A 20,676-nucleotide genomic window follows, 5' to 3' on the forward strand; every position below is an offset into this window, starting at 1 on the left:
TGCATGTTGTCAAACTGCTAGGTTGGCAGAAGCTAGGCCCAACAGCTGGAGCTCACCCCACTCCCTGAATTTGAACCACCAACCTTTCACTCAGCAAGTTCATCAGCTCAGCAGTTTAATCCGCTGTGCCACCAGAGGGTCAAGATACAGATGGTCCAAAAAGGTATGCAGGGAAGAGGGCTATAAACTGGGGGCCCTTGCACACAGCCATGTAACCCAGAAAATCAAGGCAGAATAACCCACAATATCCACTCTGAAATGGAATATCTGGGGCACCTTTTCACACAACTGAGTAAAATCCCCCATTTTTGGCTTTGACCTGGAATATATGGCAGTGTGGACTTATAGCCCCGTTCAAGGGAGATATTGTAAGTTATTCTGCCTTGATATTCTGGGTTATATAGTTGTGTGGAAGGACCCTGAGTCTACACTGCCATATAACTCAGTTCAGAGCAGATAATGTGAGATTTGTGGAAGATGCCTGGGAGCTATAGCAAGGGAAGAAGACGGGCAGGGAATGAAGGATAACCACCCTGGTTTAGACTCATTTCACTCCAAATGTGCTTGAAACTAGCTTTTAGTAGAAACAACACAGAAGCCAGAACTAGGGCCCTTCCACACAGACACATAACACAGAATATTAAGGGAGAAAATCCCACAATATCTGCTTTGAACTGGGTTATCTGAGTCCACACTCAGATAATATGCAATTTTCTGCCTTGATATTCTGGAATATAGATCTGTGTGGAAGTGCCCTGAGTCTACACTGTATGTATGTATGAGTGTGTGTGTGTCCCAGTTACGAACAGATAACAACGTGGGATTTTATTCAGCTGTGTGGAAGGAGCCTGGGAGCTATAGAAAGGGAATGAAGGAGAACCACCCTGGCTTAGACTCATTTCACTCCAAATTTGCTTGAAACTAGCCTTTAACAGAAGCAACACAGAAGCCAGAGGTAGGGTCCTTCCACACAGCCATATAACCCAGAATATCAAGGGAGAAAATCTCAAAATATCTGGTTTGAACTGGGTTATCTGAGTCCACCCAGATAGTGTGGGATTTCCTGCCTTTATATTCTGGGATTTCAGGCTGTTTGGAATGGCCCCTAGAAAGCTTTCTTATTTCTCTCCCCTCTGTAGATTGAAAGATAGAGAATCGACCACATTCTCCTATTGCAGCCAAAGTAGAGAGTCCAGGAGTCTGACCTCCAAGAGGGAGGAGCAGGAGCTTTTGTGCTGCTGGTCAACTTTCCTCAAATACAACGGGGAAACGGTTCAAGGAGAGGGAGAGGGCTCTACACTGGAAGCAATGGGAAGCCTGGGAAAAGGAGGGGAGGGAAGGAGCCCCAGCCCGCCCTCCCACTGCTGTGGCTCCCTCAGGTGTGGCTGACTGACACACCAGCCCTAGCAGCATAGCATTCGAAGCCTCCCAAGGCGGCGTCTCTGGCGCGCCATTCCGCGCTCGCGGGGAGCCTCTAGCGGACGAAAAGGGAATCGCATCCAAAAAAAGATAAGAGGAAAGACCTTCCTTGGGCGGCTGGAGGAGCAGCTCACCTGGGCTGCCCCTTTTGGCCCTTGCTTTGCACTCTTTCGGGGGGAGTCAACACACCTTCCCACGAATCCCTCGCAAGGGAAAACACAGTAAGCATTTAGGGATCAATTGAGACACCGGAAAGTCCCACCGATGGGAAGAGAGCTCTTATCTTCCACCGCATTCCCTCTCTGCAAGCTCTCTTTTAGGTACATACACACAAACAGCAACTTTTCGCTCTTCATTTGGCGTTAAAGGGGTGGGAAAGGTATCATTTGGACGCTTAGGAAGGAGAGAAGGAGCCCGGCTTTGGCTTACCTGGTTGCCGTCGAAAGCGCCCCTTGAAACCCAAAGCTGAAGCCACGTTTCCAAGGCTTTCCCTTCGCTTCCGTGGGGCGCGGAAAAAAGAAGACTCTCAAACCCACGGAGCAATCCACACAAAACCCACCGACTCAAACAGCTTTTGAAGTTGAACACGGGTAGAGAAGATAGATAGCAATCCCCCCACGTTTCCACGCGAGGATCCAAGTGAAGAGGGGTCGGAAAGAGGTGCTCCGTTGGTCCACGGACAACAAACCCAAAGGAAAGCGCGGGTCTTCTCTTTCTCTCTCTCTGCTTCTTTTTCCTTCCTTCCTTCCTTCCACGCCTCTCGTTGCTTGTTGTCCTCTCCTTTTGCAAAACCCTGTCCTTCCCGCTTCAAGGAAAGGAAACTTTCCGGGGAGAAGGTAGGGTGGGGAAAAGAAGAAGAGGAGAAAGCGGGGTTTCAGAAGAGGAGGAGAAGGAGAAAGGGGAGCCGCATCCGCCGCCGCATCATCCTCCCGGCTTCCCAGGGAGCCCAGGGCACGCGCGCGCGCCAAAGCGAAGCGATGCGAAGCGAAGGGGCGCGCGACCAAACCCCGCTTTGCAACCAAACCCAAGGCTTCCTTTTCGCCCCAGCAAAAGGGCGGAAAGACAGACGCCGAGGCAACGCCAAAGCTGCCTTTACCACATTGCCTTTTACTCTTCCTCTCTCTGCAAAAGGCAACGGAGAGCCGGCGTTTAACCCTCTCGCTGCTCTCGCCGCTCGCCCCAAAGCTCCATCCAGCGAGAGAGCCGTATTGCTCCGAATGCAAGCGCCCAATGGCTTTGGTGACAACCTAGGATTGGACGCGATTTGGCACCCCTCTTAATTTTCTTAATTCACCGCATTCCCTCTCTGCAAGCTCAACGCTCTCGGAGCAAGGGAGTTGCCGTTTCTTCCCGATTAAAAGCAAAAAGCTGGTGCTTCCCCATACTACAAATCCCTCCGCCTTTTCCTTCGTTCCCCAGCGTTGCTTAGAGCACGTCTATACACTGTAGGCACATCTATACACTTGGCATCCTGGGAAGTTGCGGTTTCCCAAGGTCGTGAGCCTCCTCTCTCTGCCCAAGACTCTTCGCCAAACTAGAACTCCTAAGGATCCCCTCGCGGGGCGGTGAAAGTGGGGCCCGAACTGCCTCCATTCTACAGTATGGGGGGGGGGGGTTGATGCGCGTCTTTCCCCCAGGCAGTAAGAAGCCACCCCTTGAAAACTGCTAGGCCATTAAATGCTAATCACGGTGGCCAATTGAAACATCCACACCTACCTCCAATAAGCAAGAGTTCTTTCTCCCACCTTGGACTTTCCACAGATATACAAACCCCATTTTCCTAGTTTCCTACAGACCTCCCAACCTCTGAGGATGCCTGCCATAGATGCAGGAAAAACGTCAGAAGAGAATGCTTCTGGAACATGGCCATACAGCCCGAGAAACTGACAGCAACCCCGCGTCTTTCTTCTATGACACTTTTGTTTTTGGATAGTCCCGCCTATTAGGAGATGGGTGGGAGGCTCAGCTGGCAGAGTTGGCTAAGAAGAAGGTGGGATGCATCCACACTGGAGAATGGATGCGGGGTACCCACCAAGGCTTCAGCCTGGAAAGAAGGGACAAGTGAAGTGCCCTAAGCAGGGTTCCGACCTGGGTCCCGTCCTGTTTAACACCTTTATTAACGACTGAGATGACGGATGAGAAGGCATCATCATCAAGTTTGCAGAGGACACCAAAATTGGAGGGATAGCCAATACCCCAGAAGACAGGAGCAGAATTCAAGACTTCATCTTAACAGATGGGAACAGTGTTTCTCAACCTTCCTAATGCTGGGACCGACCCTTAATACAGTTCCTCCTGTTGTGACCCCCAACTATAACATTTTTGTTGCTACTTCATAATTGTAATTTTGCTATTGTTATGAATCATCATGTAAATATCTGATAGGCAGGATGTTTTTTCATTCACTGGACTGAATTGGGCACAAACATCTGATACGCCCAAATTTGAATACTGGTGGGGTTGGAGGGGGGGGGGTTGATTTTGTCATTTGGGAGTGGTAGTTGCTCGGATTTATAGTTCACTTGCAATCAAAGAGCATTCTGAACTCCAGCAACAATGGATCTGAACCAAATTTGGCACACAGAGTTTTGGAGTTGTAGTTCACTCACATCCAAAGAACACTATGAAGCAATGATGGATCTGGACCAAACTTGGCACGAATACTCAATATGTCCAAATATGAACACTGGTGGAGTTTGGGGAACATAGACCTTGACATATGGGAGTTGAAGTTGCTGGGATTTTTAGTTCACCTACAATCAAAGAGCATATGAAACAGCACCAATGATAGAATTGGGCCAAACTTCTCATACAGAACCACCATGACCAACAGAAAATACTGCCCTGGAGACTAGGACGTGGAACAATGGTTTCAAACTACAGGAAAGGAGATTCTACCTGAACATGAATAAGAACTTCCTAATGGCGAGAGCTGTTCAGCAGTGGAGCAGTGGAAGTGTGGTGGAGGCTCCTTCTTTGGAAGCTTTTAAGCAGAGGCTGGATGGCTATCTGTCGGGGGTGCTTTGGATGCAATTTTCCTGCTTATTCACAGGGGGTTGGACTGGATAGCCCATGAGGACTCTTGCAACTCTATGATTCTATGATGACATTTCCACTGCTATGGCTCGATGCTAGTTGTTGGTCTTTGGTCTAACTGAAGTACAACTCGTAGGATTCCATAAAATTCCATGGATTCCATGAAACCTGGCAGGTAAAAGTAGTATCATCAATCTTGTATCCATTTTGCGGACTAAACATGCAGTTTGGAGCCCACAGAAGAGCCCTGTCTCCCAAACTTTTAATGGTTAGGAGCCCCCGGTGGCACAATGGATTAAACGGTTGAGCTGGAGAGCTTGCTGACCAAAAGGTTGGTGGTTCAAATCCAGTTAATGGAGTGAGCTCCCACTTTTAAGCCCAGCTTTTGCCAACCTAGCAGTTAAAAAACATGCAAATGTGAGTAGATAAATGGGTACTACTTCAATGGAAAGGTAACAGCGCTCCATGTGTACCCAATGCTGTGGAATCCTAGGATCCGTAGTTTGGTGGGGCACCAGCACTCTTTCGCTAATGAATTTAATAGTAATCTATATCTATATATAAATGCTCAGTGCATATTGAGTACCTTAAAAACAAAAGAACCAATGAACGAAATCACACCAAATTTGGCAACAAAACGTCTCACAACACAAGGAGTGACCATCACTCAAAAAAATATGATTTTGTCATTTGGGAGTTGTAGTTGCTGGGATTTATAATTCACCTACAATCAAAGAGCATTCTGAACTCCATCAGCGATGGAATTGAACCAAACTTGGCACACAGAACCCCCATGACCAACAGAAAATACTCAAGGCCACCCAATCCAACAGCAGTATATATACTGCTATGTAATACATAAATATTATATTATATATATTATTGTTATATATATTACTATATAATATAATGTTACTACTATATATTACTATATTTAATAGACTCATAGAATAGAGTTAGAAGGGACTCTACCATGGTATTGAGGGAGAAAAGGCAGGAAAGAAGGAAGAGGGGAAGGAAAGAGGGAAGGAGAGAAAGAAGGAAAGAAAGAGGCACCGAAGAAAGGAAGAAGATAAAGTAGAAAGGAAAAGAAAGGCAGGAAAGAGGTAAAGAAGGAAGGAAGGAAGGAAGGAGAAAAGGAAATAAAAAGTGAAAGAACCAAGGAAACAGGGAGGGAAGAAATGAGACAAAGGAAGAAGTAGAGAAAGGGGGAGAGAAGGAAGGAAAGAGAGAAGGAAGGATGAAACCAAAGAGTGAAAGAAGGAATGAAAGAAAGAAGTAGAGAAGGAAGAAAGGAGAGAAAGGGGAAGGGGAATAAAAAGGTGGGAAGGAATAGGTAGGTACCTCTCTTTCATAATAGATATCTACCTCTACTTCGAAAATTCTTACAACAGGCCACAGTAACACATGGCAGGACACAACTAGTTGATTATAAAAGATACCCTATGTTGCCTACACAGAGAGACTACTTAAAATTCTATTGTAATTCAATTCAAATACAAAGTACCTGTGTGCTGAATACATGAAATTTGTGAGAAAATCTACTATGTTACATTTAAAGAAGGATTTTATTTTGTCTCTTGAGAGCATGATTGAAAGGCAAATATATTTTAAGGGAGAGTAGATGTTTTGGGGCATCTAAAAGGAACTTATGAAACTGCTGAAATATGTGTGTATGTAATGTTTGTTTGTGGGATTAACATAACTCAAAAATCACTGGACGAATTGAGTCCAAGTTGGGACACAACACACCTATCAGGGCAATGAGTGACCATAACTCATAAAAACACTGCAAAACACAGCAGAAGAGATGTAAAAAGCCCAAAAACAAAAAAATACATTACAATGCATGCGCAAAACCACATGTATATGCAAACACACATATACACACATATACACAAATATATACACACATATACACATATATGCTTACACAAAACACATATACACAGACCGGGCTACAGCAACGCATGGCAGGGGATGGCTTGTGTGTGTGTGTGTGTGTGTGTCTGTCTGTCTGTGTGTTTGTGTACTGACATATCTTTGTCCTTAACAATTTAAAGACATAGGTACAAGAGTTTAACAGCTGAGAAATCTAGGACCCTTCCACACAGAATATCAAGGCAGAAAATCCCACAATATCTGCTTTGAATTGGGTTGTTTGAGTCCACACTCAGATAATGTGGGATTTTCTGCCTTGATATTCTGGCATATATGGCTGTGTGGAAGGGCCCCTAATTGCCTTGCATGAATGCTGGTAAATGCCATTTTCCCAAAAGAGTTATGACTCTAAAAGGTCATGCTTTTTACCAAGAGTTTATGCATCATTTTCAAAAAAAAGGTTGTGACTTCTAACAAGATTATCCCTTTCCAAAGATCGTAACTTCTCCAAAAGGTTCTGGAGATTTCCGTTTTCCAAAAGGTCATGTGACTAATAGTTTTCCAAACCCTCTCTCAGCCTTCTTTTCTTTAAGATAAACTCAGCTCCCTCTTAAAGTGTGGTTTCCAAACCTTTGTTCATGTTGGTTGCCATTGTCTAGACAGGTTCCAGCTTGTCCATATGCATCTTGAATTGTGATGCCCAGAACTGGAGACAGTTTTCCAGATGAGGTCTGCTCACAGCAGAATTGAATGAGTTTCAAATTGGCCAGCCAGGGTATTGTATTGTCCTTCTGTAAGCCTCCCTGAGTCCCTTCGGGGAGATCGAGCCAGGGTATTAAAATATTATTATTATTATTATTATTATTATTATTATTATTATTATTATTATTATTAGACTTCGACTACCCTCGATCTGGGCACTATACTCTTATTGGTGCAGCCTAGAATCACATTGGCCTTTTTTAGCTGCTGTGTCACAGTATTGACTATTCAGCTTGTGGTTAGTTAAGACTCCCAGATCCCTTTCACATGCACTGTTTTCAAGCCAGGTATCATATATCCTATATCTGTGCATTTTCCCTGTTGAAATTCAGCTGCTTAGTTTTCCTCTTCTATGCAAGCATTAAAGAGATGGGTTTCCTCTCTTGTTTTCAATCTGTAACTCTAAGGAGTTGGGTATTTTATTTCCTTACAAGATCTATAGTAGTACAAGACTTTTCATTCCTTAATCAGGATGGAGATTGCAGTCAAGAGATTGGAAAAAGATTTGGCAGAGTAACTCGGAAGGAACTAGAAAAGATCCTGAAATGTAAATGTGTCTCTGTAATGCCACAAGAAACACTCCCAAAGGATGTCATGTGCATGATCACTATCTCTGGGCTGAAATTCGTCATCATCACATGGAGTTCAATCACCTTTCCAAGTCGATTCAGTACATCCTGGAAAGAAGTGGCAAGTGGAGTGCCACAGGGTTCCGTCCTGGTCCTGTTCAACATCTTTATTAATGATTTAGATGTAGAGTTAGAAGGCATGATCATCAAGTTGGCAAATGACACCAAATTGGGAGGGATACCCAGTACCCCAGAAGATAGGAGCACAATCTTAACAGATTAGAGAGATGGGCCAAAACTAACAAAATGAAGTTCAATAGGGACAAATGCAAGATACTTCATTTAGGCACAGAATGAGGGATGCAGAATGAGGGAATGCCTGGCTCGACAACAGTACATGTGAAAAAGATCTTTGAGTCCTTATGGACAACAAGTTAAACATGAGCCAACAATGTGATGCAGTGGCTAAAAAAAGCCAATGGGATTTTGGCCTGTATAAATAGGAGTCTAGTGCCTAGATCCAGGGAAGTCATGCTACCCTCTATTCTGCCTTGGTCAGACGACACCTGGAATACTGTTTCCAATTCTGGGCACCACAATTGAAAGGAGGTGTTGACAAGCTGGAATGTGTCCAGAGGAGGCAACTAAAATGATCAAGGGTCTGGAGAACAAGCCCTATGAGGAGCAGCTTAAAGAGCTGGACATGTTTAGCCTGCAGAAGAGAAGACTAAGAGACATGATAGCCATGTATAAATATGTGAGGGGAAGTCATAGGGAGGAGGGAGCAAGCTTGTTTTCTTCTGCCCTGGAGACTAGGACATTGAACAATGGCTTCAAACTACAGAAAATGAGATTCCACCTGAACATGAGGAAAAACTTCCTAACGTGAGAGCTGTTCAACAGTGAAACGCTCTGCCCCAGAGTGTGGTGGAGGCTCCTTCTTTGGAGCTTTTCAACAGAGACTGAATGGCCATCTTTCTGGTGTGCTTTGAATGTGATTTTCCTGCTTCTTGGCATGGGGTTGGACTGGATGGCCCAATTCTATGATTCTAAACCTCTTGTTGTGGTGTGTTTCCAAGTCAGTTCTGATTTATGATGACCAATCACAGGGGTTCTGGGGCTGAGAGTGTGTGACTTGCCCAGTGGGTTTTCATGGCTAAGGGGGGATTTAATGTTAGACACTTAAACCAGAACTCCGTGTTTGCTCTCTCTGCACAAGCTAGTCAGTTCTAATCCCATTGCTCTCATGAATCATCAAAGGAAACAATTCTTTTTTCAAATGCAATTTGCATTTCCGACATCTCTGCAAAGAGACTGTGCTTCTTCCCTGGGGCTTTTCTACTGTACCACTCTGATCCAATTGAAAAAAACACACACACAACAACAACACAAGCACACACATAACAACCAACCTGAAAAAAGTCTGAGAAAGTTTTCTACTTTGGATCTTTCAGCTGGTTTTAATCAAGTGTGGGCAAATTGTATCCCTCCAGATGTTACGGAATTGCGGCTTCCATCATTTGTTTCCATTAACCACACGTTGCCTACTCCTGGTCCTGATAATGACATTATTAATCTGCTGAGGTTCTAATTTGTTTAGGTGGACCAGCATGGCCACAAGCGTTTTGCAGAGAACAAATTCACTTGAAAGCTTTCTTTTTCTGGCTTCTCGACTTAAAAAATGACAAACGATCTCTGAAAGGTCCATTTTTTTTCTATGTTCACACTCAAAAGCAGAATGGCTGGGCAGGTGAACTGCTCTTGCTCCACTGTAGAATGCCTGCGGTTTTTTTTATGATGAGTGCTGCCTAGCAAAAAGAAATAAAGAATGCCTCTTAGAATCTGTAATAGTCACTGCGGCAGTCACTGTGGAAATCCGATAGGTTGGAACCTTCAATCCCCCCCCCCCCCCAAGATGTAGCATTTAATTTGAGACATTTCATAAAGATGTGTAAATACTAGAGATGTGCGATCCATAAGAAATGGTCCATAAGTCATTATGAAACTGGTGGGGTACTAGTGCTTCATTTCTGTAATAAAAATTTCATAACTATAACGAGATTAGCTAAAACTTTTAACTATTTCATTACAGTAATTGTGCATAATTAAATTACTATAATTGGGGAAACTTCAGGTGCTCCTATCTCCCTCATTTTTAAACCTATTGGGGTGAAACTTGCTACAATGGTGGAACATATTAATAGCTATTAGCCTACCAAATTTCAGAATATTTCACTTATCCACTGAGCTTTGGTGAATTTTCAAAGGTTTTATAAACAACATTTTAATAATAAAGAAAATCTATTGCTCCTAGGTTTGAAGTGTTATTTCTTGTTTAATTGCATAGTCCATACTTTTAAAGTAGTTCTTCTACTCCAAAAACTTTGCTTTCATGGCACAAACTTCACTAATTTGGTGAAGACGATGTCCCTTGTGCAAAGACAAAGTTTTTGCTGTGTAATAAACTTTCACCATGTTCTTATGATAGGACCAATTAGGAAATGGCATTTATAACCCAGGAACAGAAATCATAGTGGAGAATATTAACAAATGTATTGGAACTCTGGCTGGCTACAGACCAATCCCCTCTCCTAAATGGGGCTTTCTGAAGCTAATGCATACTGGGAAATGTAGTTTAGGGCAGAACCTTTTGAATTCTTTGGCATAGGGCTCCTTCCCTTGCCAAAATGCACTGCTCCCTCTTTTTACTGCTTCTAATGCCGAGACTCTGTTAATTCCGGGGAGAGGAATGGCCTTAGTCACCTCCAGATTGGACTACTGTAATGCACTCTACGTAGGGCTGCCCTTGAAAATGGCCCGGAAATTTCAATTGGTTCAATGGGCGGCGGCCAGGTTACTAACCGGTGCTTCTTACAGGGAGCGGTCAACTCTCCTCTTTAAGGAGCTCCACTGTCTGCCCTTCATTTTCCGGCCCCAATTCAAGGTGCAGGTTCTGACCTACAAAGCCCTGAACAGTTTGGGACCTGCCTACCTGTGTGACCGCATTTCTGTGTACGAACCCACACAATCTCTTCGATCATCTGGAGAGGCCCTGCTCACGCTTTCACTTCCCTCGCAGGCTCGATTAGTTGGGACGAGAGAGAGGGCCTTCTCGGTAATGGCCCCTCGACTCTGGAACTCACTTCCCAGGGACATTAGACATGCTCTAACATTGGTAGTCTTTAGGAGGAGCCTGAAAACATGGTTGTTCCAGTGTGCCTTCCCAGAATAGGAGAACTCTCAGCAATGTGCCCTCATAATGCACTTTAATACTGACTTAGGATGGATTGTTGTTCCCTTGTTTCTCTCTGAAAAATCCTATCCAGTTATATTTTTTTTACCTGTTCACATCAGCATATTTTCAATTTTAATTTATTACATTTGGCCCAGCCATTTTAACTGTTTATATGTCACTATTGATAGTTGTTTTGTTATGTGATTTATATGATTTGTATTTTATTGATTATTAATGTTGTATTATTGATGTTGTTTGATGTCTTTTGGGCTTGGCCTCATGTAAGCCGCACCGAGTCCCATGGGGAGATGGTAGCAGGGTATAAATAAAGTGTATTATTATTATTATTATTATTATTATTATTATTATTATGGCAAGGCAGGCACTAAGACAGGCAGACAGGCAGCATTTTGGCTTTCTGGCTTTGCTTCCTCGCACTGAAAATGAAACTGGCTTTGGGAGTCTTCTGAGATTTACAAAATGAAAACAAAAAAGTATGAGCTAAAATATTTGGTCACTCAAATGCTTCGGATATGGCTTCCAACTTAATAAAACTTCTGATTTTCTTACAATTTCCAACCTTTCTGAATTTTTTGCACATGCCTAGTAAATACAGCTACAATTAACTGTTCAATGCATCTTTCAGTTCTAACACAACACACTTACACACTGCAGGCAACACATTAAGATGCCATGACACACAGTTTGGAAAGCTCTGCTCCAGATGTTTGAACTATGGTTCTCATCACCCATCACTATTGAGTATATTGGCTAAGAATGCCAGACATGATTATCTATTGATCTATGCTGATAGACAGGATCTGCTGAGATCATTCCAAATGCAATGCTTTTCAGCAGAGTTGCTTCACACGTTCAGTGATCATTTGCCAATTGTGTTGCAAGTATTAATATGCAAAACAGATCTTCATTTTAAAACTGGAAGATGCATGGCTAAGGGAAACTGAACCTACATATGGCCCATTTCTGTAATCTTGGACATTCCTGCAATCAGTGCTGGATGATGGAAGAAAGTACCGAGAGCAATTACAACTTGCAGACAAGTCAGAGAAGGTGCAGATGTTCAATACCTCTCATGCTTATTCCTTTTTTTGAAATTGGACCAATGTCATAAATCAACAGAGCAGACATATGATTAAATACGTGTGACTCCTATAATCACTCCTAATTTATCATTAGAATAACCCAAACCTGGACACAAGTTTATAGCATTTATTTCATGCTGTACACCAGCCTGAAATCTGAACTGAGGGAGAGTGACACAAAAATGTGTCATATCAATCAATACAAGAGGAGGTAATTTTATTTACTGAAAACAACCATTTCCCTGCTGACTGAAGCATCCGTGGTAAGGAGGCACAATGAAAGAAATGAAATGTCAAATACACAATTTAGAGTGAAATCCTAACATGTTCCAAATGATCACATAATCAGTGGGTGTGAACTGAAAAGAAGATTGCTTGCAGGATCACAAAATGTATATTTTAACTTTCTTTGCACTCTGAAACTGAGTTTCAGCTTAGTGGCAGCTGTTGGCTCCTATGTCAGTGACATGGTGAGTGACTCCAAGTTTTAAATCAGGCTGTAAAGGAGATTTTCAAGGCACTGAACTCTCTCTTTCTAAACAGATTCAGCACCTTGGAGAGCTCATTTAAAGCTCTCAATTAAACCAGTGGATTCACCACCCCGCCAACAGTTGCAACAGTTTCTAATACACATTCAGAAACAGGAACGCTATATCTGCATTTTTTTTCATTCTTTCAGGTAACTTGAGAAGATGAACAGAGGATTCTAAAAAATAAGCTCACTTGACGCTCACTTGGAATTGCACATGACAGGGTAATTTGAATCCTTTGCATTTGTCATCTCAGATTGTTAGCAAAAAGCTAATGAGACACTGGCAATGATTTCTCTCTACAATTTTGGACATGAGGTTGTAAACAATATGGAAAAATTGCCATGCCTGATTTAAAAAGTCAGTACTTTTCTAACAAAAAAAATTGACTATGTTCAAAATATATGCTTTTAAACAACTGGCCTTCTGAGCTAAACTGAGTGAACTTGATCCAGAAGATATTACTCCTGTCCAATTCAAGCCACTGAAAAGTCATGTGGTTGCAGCCAATTTTTCCTATGAAAGTTTCTTAAGTACAGATAAGGGTGCAGCCTCACACACATTTATCAAGCTGTACATATAGTTGCATCTCTATATTTGTGGGTTTTATCTTTTTTTTTAATTTGATTATACACAAATTGGATTAAAATGTTCTTTCTAGGAATCTCTAGGCGACTCTTTGGTCAACTTCTTCCAGTCATGTTGGAGGACTTAGACATTTCTCATTCTCTACATCCTCCAATGCAGATCTATGAATATACAGCCATTGTGGAAGACCTAGAAATTATAAGAATGGTGGTCTCCTGGGTTATGTTTTGCCCTCACACTATCTTAACTACTTGGAAGGTGAACTGGCTGCTCAGGGAACAGATTGGAGACTATATAGTTGAATCAAACAAGAATATATTCACTGACAAGAATTTTAGACTTTCTCTACTCCTGAGTCTCACTACAAAGTCTTTATGAGGTCGAATGGAGACTCTTGAATCTTTATTTCTTCTTATTGTCTCTTTCTTATATGGTGTTCAACTGTCTCTAAGATGGTCTCAATATTAAATTCTGACTGGACTTGAATACAGCTCATATAGCTCCAACTAGATGTGCTATTTGTAGACCTACCAGCCTTCCTCTCTCTTCACTTTCCAGTAACTAAAAGGCTGACTCTTCCAAGAACCAGAAGTGTCTTGCCTGAGGCTCCACCCGAGGGGATTCATAAAGGGGCAGGATGATGAAGGCTTCAAATGCAAAGAAGCTATTTAGACTTACCCCCTCAGAAACTGTACATAAAATATGAATCCCTCCAACTAAAAAGGGCTTAACTAGGGGTAAACAGTGAGGGCCTTCATGGGGCACAACAGGTTATAAAAAGCATTTTTTTTATCTGCAGGTTTTCATTTTCACGGGGGCCCTGTGCCCCTAGCCCCAGCAAATATGGAGGGCTGACTATTGTTGAAAGATTTGATTGTCTCTTATAGGATAGATAGACTTCAATTGACTGCTGGCATATTTGGAAGAAAATCCAAGTTAACTGAAGTTGAATGTTTTTAGCTGGATCTGATTCCAATTAAACATGCTGTGTGTGTTTCTCAGACAGATCCAGTGACCATGAGTGAGCTAAGGAATTCAATTGATTGTTATGAGAAAGTTCAACACATATTAAGATCTGTACATCTTAAAGTACAAGACTTGTTAATCAGAGCCTTCCCAGTGCTTTCGTTAACATTCCAGACTTTTATTCACATTACAGACCTCTTTAGTACATTCATGTAATTCATATACATACGGGGGGTTGGGTTTTTTATAGAAGAAATAGCTTTACCATAGCCTAGATAAGCACTGAAGATAGTCTAGTGCAAAATAATGATTACAGAGAGATGAGTTGGTATAGAGCTTGCCCCTGTAGATTTATTAAACAACAACTCCTATAATCTTTTACAACTATCCATTCTGAGTGGGGTTGATAGGTGTTCCAGATTAAAACAGGAGCTGTAGGTCAATGGAAAGCAATCCTTGTATATATTCTCCAAAATATCTGTGAACAATATCATCTGATAGTCTGCTTGCAAGTGAGAAAGAGAGAAAATATGTAAATGAAACTTATGGGCTCCACAGTGCATTAATTTTGCTCTCTCCTGGATGTCACATCACCCAGGCACTTGCCATTTACTTCCAGCAACTTCCCATCAAACTGGACCCATGGATGATACTCCTGGGTTCCAGAGAGAGTGGCTACTATTTATCCACATCCACGTGTAGGAACGCTTCCCCTTCATTCTTTCCAGTTCAGCACTTTAAGAGGACTAGGTACTAATATAATCTGCCCTCAAGTGCAGCAAAGCAATATCCTTCTTTGAAAATAAAGAGCCTAACAGCACCCATAATTTGGTTCATTTATCATTTAATAAATGTGTCCTTTGCCCATAGGAAGCAAACAGCAGAGGTAGTTAGAGGTAGTGGGCAATTTGTTGCTGCTGTAAATGTGTATGTGTAGAGAGGTTTCTATTAGCAATTAGGGATCCATGGTGTAAAGATATCACATGGTTCCTTCCTGCTTTTGTATCAAAAGGTGAGCAAAAGGCAATTTTACATTTTAAAAGTTGCATGCTTCTATATTACTTTTATATCTCGCTCCCCCCCCCCCTTGTCAGCCTCCACAATTGCTTCCCTTAGTGACCTAATACTGTGAGATCTTTAATGATCTAGCGATCTATCTAATCCTAAAGTCACTCCACTGGCTGTCAATTAGTTTCTGGGCAAAGTACAAGGTGTTAGTTTTGACCTTTAAAGCCCTACATGATTTGGGTCCAGGTTTCCTAAAGGAACACTTTCTCCCATAAAATCCACCCCGCACACTTAGGTCCTCTAGGGGGCAGTTACTCCAACTAGCCAAAAGCCGACTGGCAACCATCACCCAAAGGACCTTTTCATTGGCCGCTCAATGACTGTGGAACAATCTGCTGGTAAAATTCTGACAGCTGGATCAGCTGTTGGAATGTAAGATACAAGTGGAGACTTATCTCTTCTGGCAGTAAATTTTAAACTCCACTGTATGCCTTGTTTTGTGTATTTTTATACTTTTTTTAATACATATGTTTTAATATGTATATTTTGCAGAGTGTTTTAAAATGATTATGTGTTTGTTTATGTTTTAGTAATGCTGTAACTCGAGCCAGAAGGAGAAGTGAGCAAGAAATAAATGATTATGATTATGATTAATCTATATAACATGGGCACATCACATGGGGTCTGTGATGAGGCATCAGAACCATGATTTTCAACCTTTGCTTCTCCAGACGTTTTGAACTTCAGCTTCCAGAATCTGGTGGAGGTGCTGGATGTTAAGGTACATATGAACTGGAGGATCCAAAGTGGATAACTTCTGTGACTAGAGGGTCTGTCTGGCTAGGATTTCTAAATACCTATCTTTAAACAGCAAATCCCAGGATACCATGACTTTAAAACACCATGCTAGTTAAAAATTGAGATACAGAATTATAATCATGTAATGTGAATGGACCCTGTATTTTATTCTTGTGGCAAAGGTTTCAGCAAATCTGTGGACTTTTTTTTTTTAAAAAAAGACTGGATCTTCATGGCCACAAGTTTACTTCCAATTTAGAAAAAGAGCCCCCCTCCCCTTTCCCTAAGTTAACTAATATTGATATTGGGGATATATTTCTCAATGTATCAATTAATTATTTTGCTGTATTGTCGAAGGCTTTCATGGCTGGAATCACTAGGTTCTTGTGGGTTTTTTCGGGCTATAGGGCCATGTTCTAGAGGCATTTCTCCTGATGTTTCGCCTGCATCTATGGCAAGCATCCTCAAAGGTAGTGAGGTGAGGTGATTATTTTGCTGCCAGGAAAAAAAGTTGTTTGGGAAGTTGGGGCTCTAAGAAAGCCATGGGCATCACATGGTCAAATCTGATCCGAACTAAACTGAGCATTCACTGCAGGTACTCACATTATTTTCGACCTCCACAGCAAGAGAAAAGTTTTTGCAGCAGCCTTGAAAGCAAAGAGTGGGAAAGATGGGCTCACTAAAAATAACTGGACTGCAACTTCCAAAATCCCTCACCATTGAGAGAATGGCGGAGTCTAGAAACATCTGGACGTCTGTTACACCAGTCCCACATTAACATGTTCTCTTAGACCTGGAGCATGTTATGTATATGAGATTAAAAAAGAGGAAACATACTCTTAAGCGATATTAGGTACTACAATCCTTTGCTCATTCATACTCCAACATGATCTAAAGGCCAAATTGCTTATACTGTACATACTGTAACATTAAGTCACTGGTTGTGTTTAACACAGGACTTCCAATGGAAGCTAACAGCTATATGTATATTTGTGGGGAAGTGGAAGTGAAATTAGTAACATTATCATTCATCATCATCAACAACATCATCACTGTAAATCCAATATATTGAGTCCCTAGAGGTCACTGGACTATAACTTCCAGAATTCCTGCTTATTAACCTTGATGTCTAGAATTTCCAAGAGCTGATATCCAAAAATATCTGAGAATCCATGTTTGATGGAAAGGTCTGCTCAATGTCCCAAATTTCAGTTATCACAATCTCCCTCATGCTGTATTTCATGCCATGTTAAACAAACAAAACAATACAAAACTCTACCAGTACTGGGAGGCCAGAGGTGTGGGTAGGAAGGTGATATTATTCACTGTTTTCTGTACCTTTCTCTTCTTATCCTAGTATTATTTATAGAATGTTATCATATTTTGTAATTGGGTTTCATTGTAGATGCTTTGGGTAATGTTGAAATGCCAGACCAATGAGATACGATCCCTTCCTCTCTCCCTGACACCTGCACCTGCACCTGCACCTACACCTACACACACACCTACACACACACACACACACACACACACACACACACACACACACACACAGTATGTTAGGGTTTTTGTAGGTTTTTCAAGCTATATGGCCATATTCTAGAAGAGAATGCTGCTAGAACATGGCCATATAGCCCGAAAAACCTACAACAACCCAGTGATTCCGGTGTAAAAGTCTTTCACAATACACATATGTCACTTTTTCAGCACTTATGACAGCATCTCCTCATTATTTTCATTCCTTACTTCTTTCTTTTTTTTCTTTTTCTTTTTTTTGGGCAGGGGTGGCTTGAGGAAACATTTTTGATGGGATTTCCCTCTTCCTGCTCCATACTAGATCACATTCTCATTTTTAGAAGGCTCCTCTCCCCACCCCCTCAATAAAGGAATTCAAAAGTAACATAGTGCACATGTTACTGCAATGAGTAAAACAAAAAGCTACTTGTTAAAATTAAAATTAATGAAAGAGCCAGCATGGAATAGTGGTGTGGACTATAGTCTGAGAGATCAGGAAGTCTGTTTCAGAGGAAGGCAAAAACAAACTCACTTCTGAACAAATCTTGCTAAGAACACCCTGTGATGAGTTTGCTCTAGGGCTACCATAAAAAATAACTTAGAAGGCACACAACAGAACTAACAGCATTAATGAGTTACTTTTTTAAAATGAATGGGAGTATCTCTCCCTTCATTTTCCAAGATCTGATAATACCCAAAAACTACTTGAGATGTGTGATAAATCTTCTCACAACATTTTCATCTTCTTCTGCCTCCTAATATATAAGGTGGAGAGACTGAATTCACTTCCAGAAAACAACTGCAGTCCCTTATTGTTAAAATGTTGCCAACTTTCACCATTAATTGTAGTTGTTAGGTATGTCACTATGACCCTTTGCAGAATGAAGAGAGGGAACAAGCTACAAGCATGCTATTAGCTGATGGTGTTTTGGGCCTGCCTACTTACCATTAAATCAAAGTGAAAGCTGCTTATATACCAGTTGAGTTCAGTGTGACCCTGTGCACAAACAAAAACCAGGGAACACTTCTGCATTGTTACAAATGACAGGACTTTAGCTGCAGGATAAAGTAAGAGCTTTAAAAGGAAAGCCTTGATAATGTGAATAATTTCTTTTTAAAAAGAAATTTATCCAGGCAAAGTTCTCCTGAACTGAACTGAAACATATTTACAAGGGAGTTAGCAGGGAGCCATTTGCTGCCTGATGAATTGACGCTGATCGGAAACTAGGTTGTCTGTTCCAACCAAGCCTCCGTCGTCTCCTGGGGCGCACTCTAAACTGCCCACAGCATTGTTACCAGCTGCACACTCAATATTTCCAACCAATGCACAGCAGGTGAGCCTTGGCTGCCATATTGTCAGCTCTTGGCAATTGGTAAACAACTCATGAGTGATGAATTCAACCTATGGCACCAGCTGCCTATGCTGTGAGGTCCACGAATCATTCCAATGGAGAGCAACACATCCACAATTAAAGAAAACAGGTTTTGCTGTGTTGTACCAAGGGGTCTTCCAAGTCCAGTGCTCTTTATTCTATCGCTGCCAGCTATGTGCCCTTAATAGCTCACATGTGGAGAGTAAAGACAATGGTCATTACTTGGGAATGCCCTGATGGGCACTAAATGATAAATACTTTTATTAAAATAATAAATTAGTAGAAAATGATTATTGTTGTTTGCCCTACCATCTGCCTCTGCTGAACATTAAGCTTTCTACTTTTATAGTTGCCATTCTTATTGCATTGCTTAGATAACTTTCCAGCATAGCCTTCCCCAGACTAGCATAAAAGAAAAATAAAAGAATGAAGTGAAATACAAGCACATTAATGAATAATCTAGACAAATACTGACATGTAAATATAGTTTGTCATGCTGAAAGGACATGCGGTCTCCTCCAGGAGAATATGTAGCTCTAAATAAATAATTAATAGTACTACTACTAGTAGAAAGAGTTTATTATTTTGTGTCAAAGCACTGCATTAGTAAGTATAAAACTGATAAAAATGTGAGTAATGCCTCCTGTGGTTCTTCATTTTGGAATATTTTGACCATTTCTGGGCACAATTCAGAACCTGGAATGTGCCAGGAGGAAAATGATCAAAATGATCAAAGATCTAGACAAGAAGCCCTATAAGGAACAACTTAGGGATCTGAGTAAGTTTAGTTTAGAGAAAGGAAGATTGAGAGGGGACATGATAGGCATGTTTAAATATTTTCAAAGGGAGACACAGTAATATGGTGCAAACTTGTTTTCCGCTGCTCTGGAGACAAAGGGTATACAGTATTTTCACCGGGCAGTTAAATTGATGCTGATCTGGATTGAGCTACTCTGGATCAACATAGGAAGTATCTACACTGGAAGCCCTCCAGCCAGTTGGGAAGCTGCATGGAAGCTACACCTGTAGCTTCTTGTTGGGTTTCATCCCTGGACTGCACAAGTCTTTGTTTCATCAAGTTTCTACTCCTCAATGAGTATCTAGACTAGAGACAGGGCCAAGCTCTAAGATTCTTTCCTCACATTCCTGTGCATATTTTTTAAAGGGTTTTATCTTTGTCTTTACTACTAGCCACTGTCTCCTCCCCGCCTTTCGTGACGTAGTAATGGAATTCTGTGAGTGAACTTCCTTTTATGTTTATATTGCCTCAGGAAGGCCATAGAGTCTCCAGCATGTGACTTCCTCTTTTTTCTTTTGCCTGTGAGGATGCATTTTGCCTCTCTGTAGGTAAAATGTAGCTGCATGGACTTTTCTTCACCTTTTACCTTCTTTAGAAGATGAGATTTAGCAAGTTAGTTAGCTTCAAGACTTTTCTATCAATAATGTATTTCTTTTTACTTTAATAAATCTCTTGAACCTAAAGATTGACTCTGTAATCCTCAGCCATCCAAAAGGTTAAAAGGCTATTCCTGCTCATCACATGTACGTTTCTGCTGGTTATGGAGTTTACTCCTGGCACTCTGTTATATTTTGGTGGATATAACTGAGGGTTATTTTTGAGCCTAACAGCTCAGATTCCCAAACACTTCTAAACCTGCCTGGCAGCCACATATCAGCTACATGGGCAAGCAGCAGCAAGACTGGTTTGCTGCTACTCACCTGCCACCCATATCCCCTCCTTCTAACTTACCTTAGTGATGCCCACCAGACACCAAAATGGCAATGAACACTCCTCGGCACTTGGCTTGACCATATTTGGGGAAAACATCCAAAAATTAAACATTGATTTTGCCATCTATCAGGCATTATTCCGATGCATAGGCGATACCCTTC

General features: G+C 41.6%; 1 protein-coding gene across 2 annotated transcripts in view; it reads right to left on the bottom strand.

Moving 5' to 3' along the window:
- Positions 1-2,997, bottom strand: part of LINGO2 (leucine rich repeat and Ig domain containing 2) — a 785,688-nt gene extending 782,691 nt beyond the window's left edge. For both annotated transcript variants that reach the window (XM_060762533.2, XM_060762531.2), the window contains exon 1: positions 1,849-2,997. The gene's annotated coding sequence lies outside the window, so the exon portion shown is untranslated. The remainder of the gene's footprint in view (positions 1-1,848) is intronic.
- Between the last annotated feature and the right edge of the window lie 17,679 nt (positions 2,998-20,676).

The sequence above is a fragment of the Anolis sagrei genome, chromosome 2 (assembly GCF_037176765.1).
Source record: "Anolis sagrei isolate rAnoSag1 chromosome 2, rAnoSag1.mat, whole genome shotgun sequence".
Classification (NCBI taxonomy): domain Eukaryota; kingdom Metazoa; phylum Chordata; class Lepidosauria; order Squamata; family Dactyloidae; genus Anolis; species Anolis sagrei.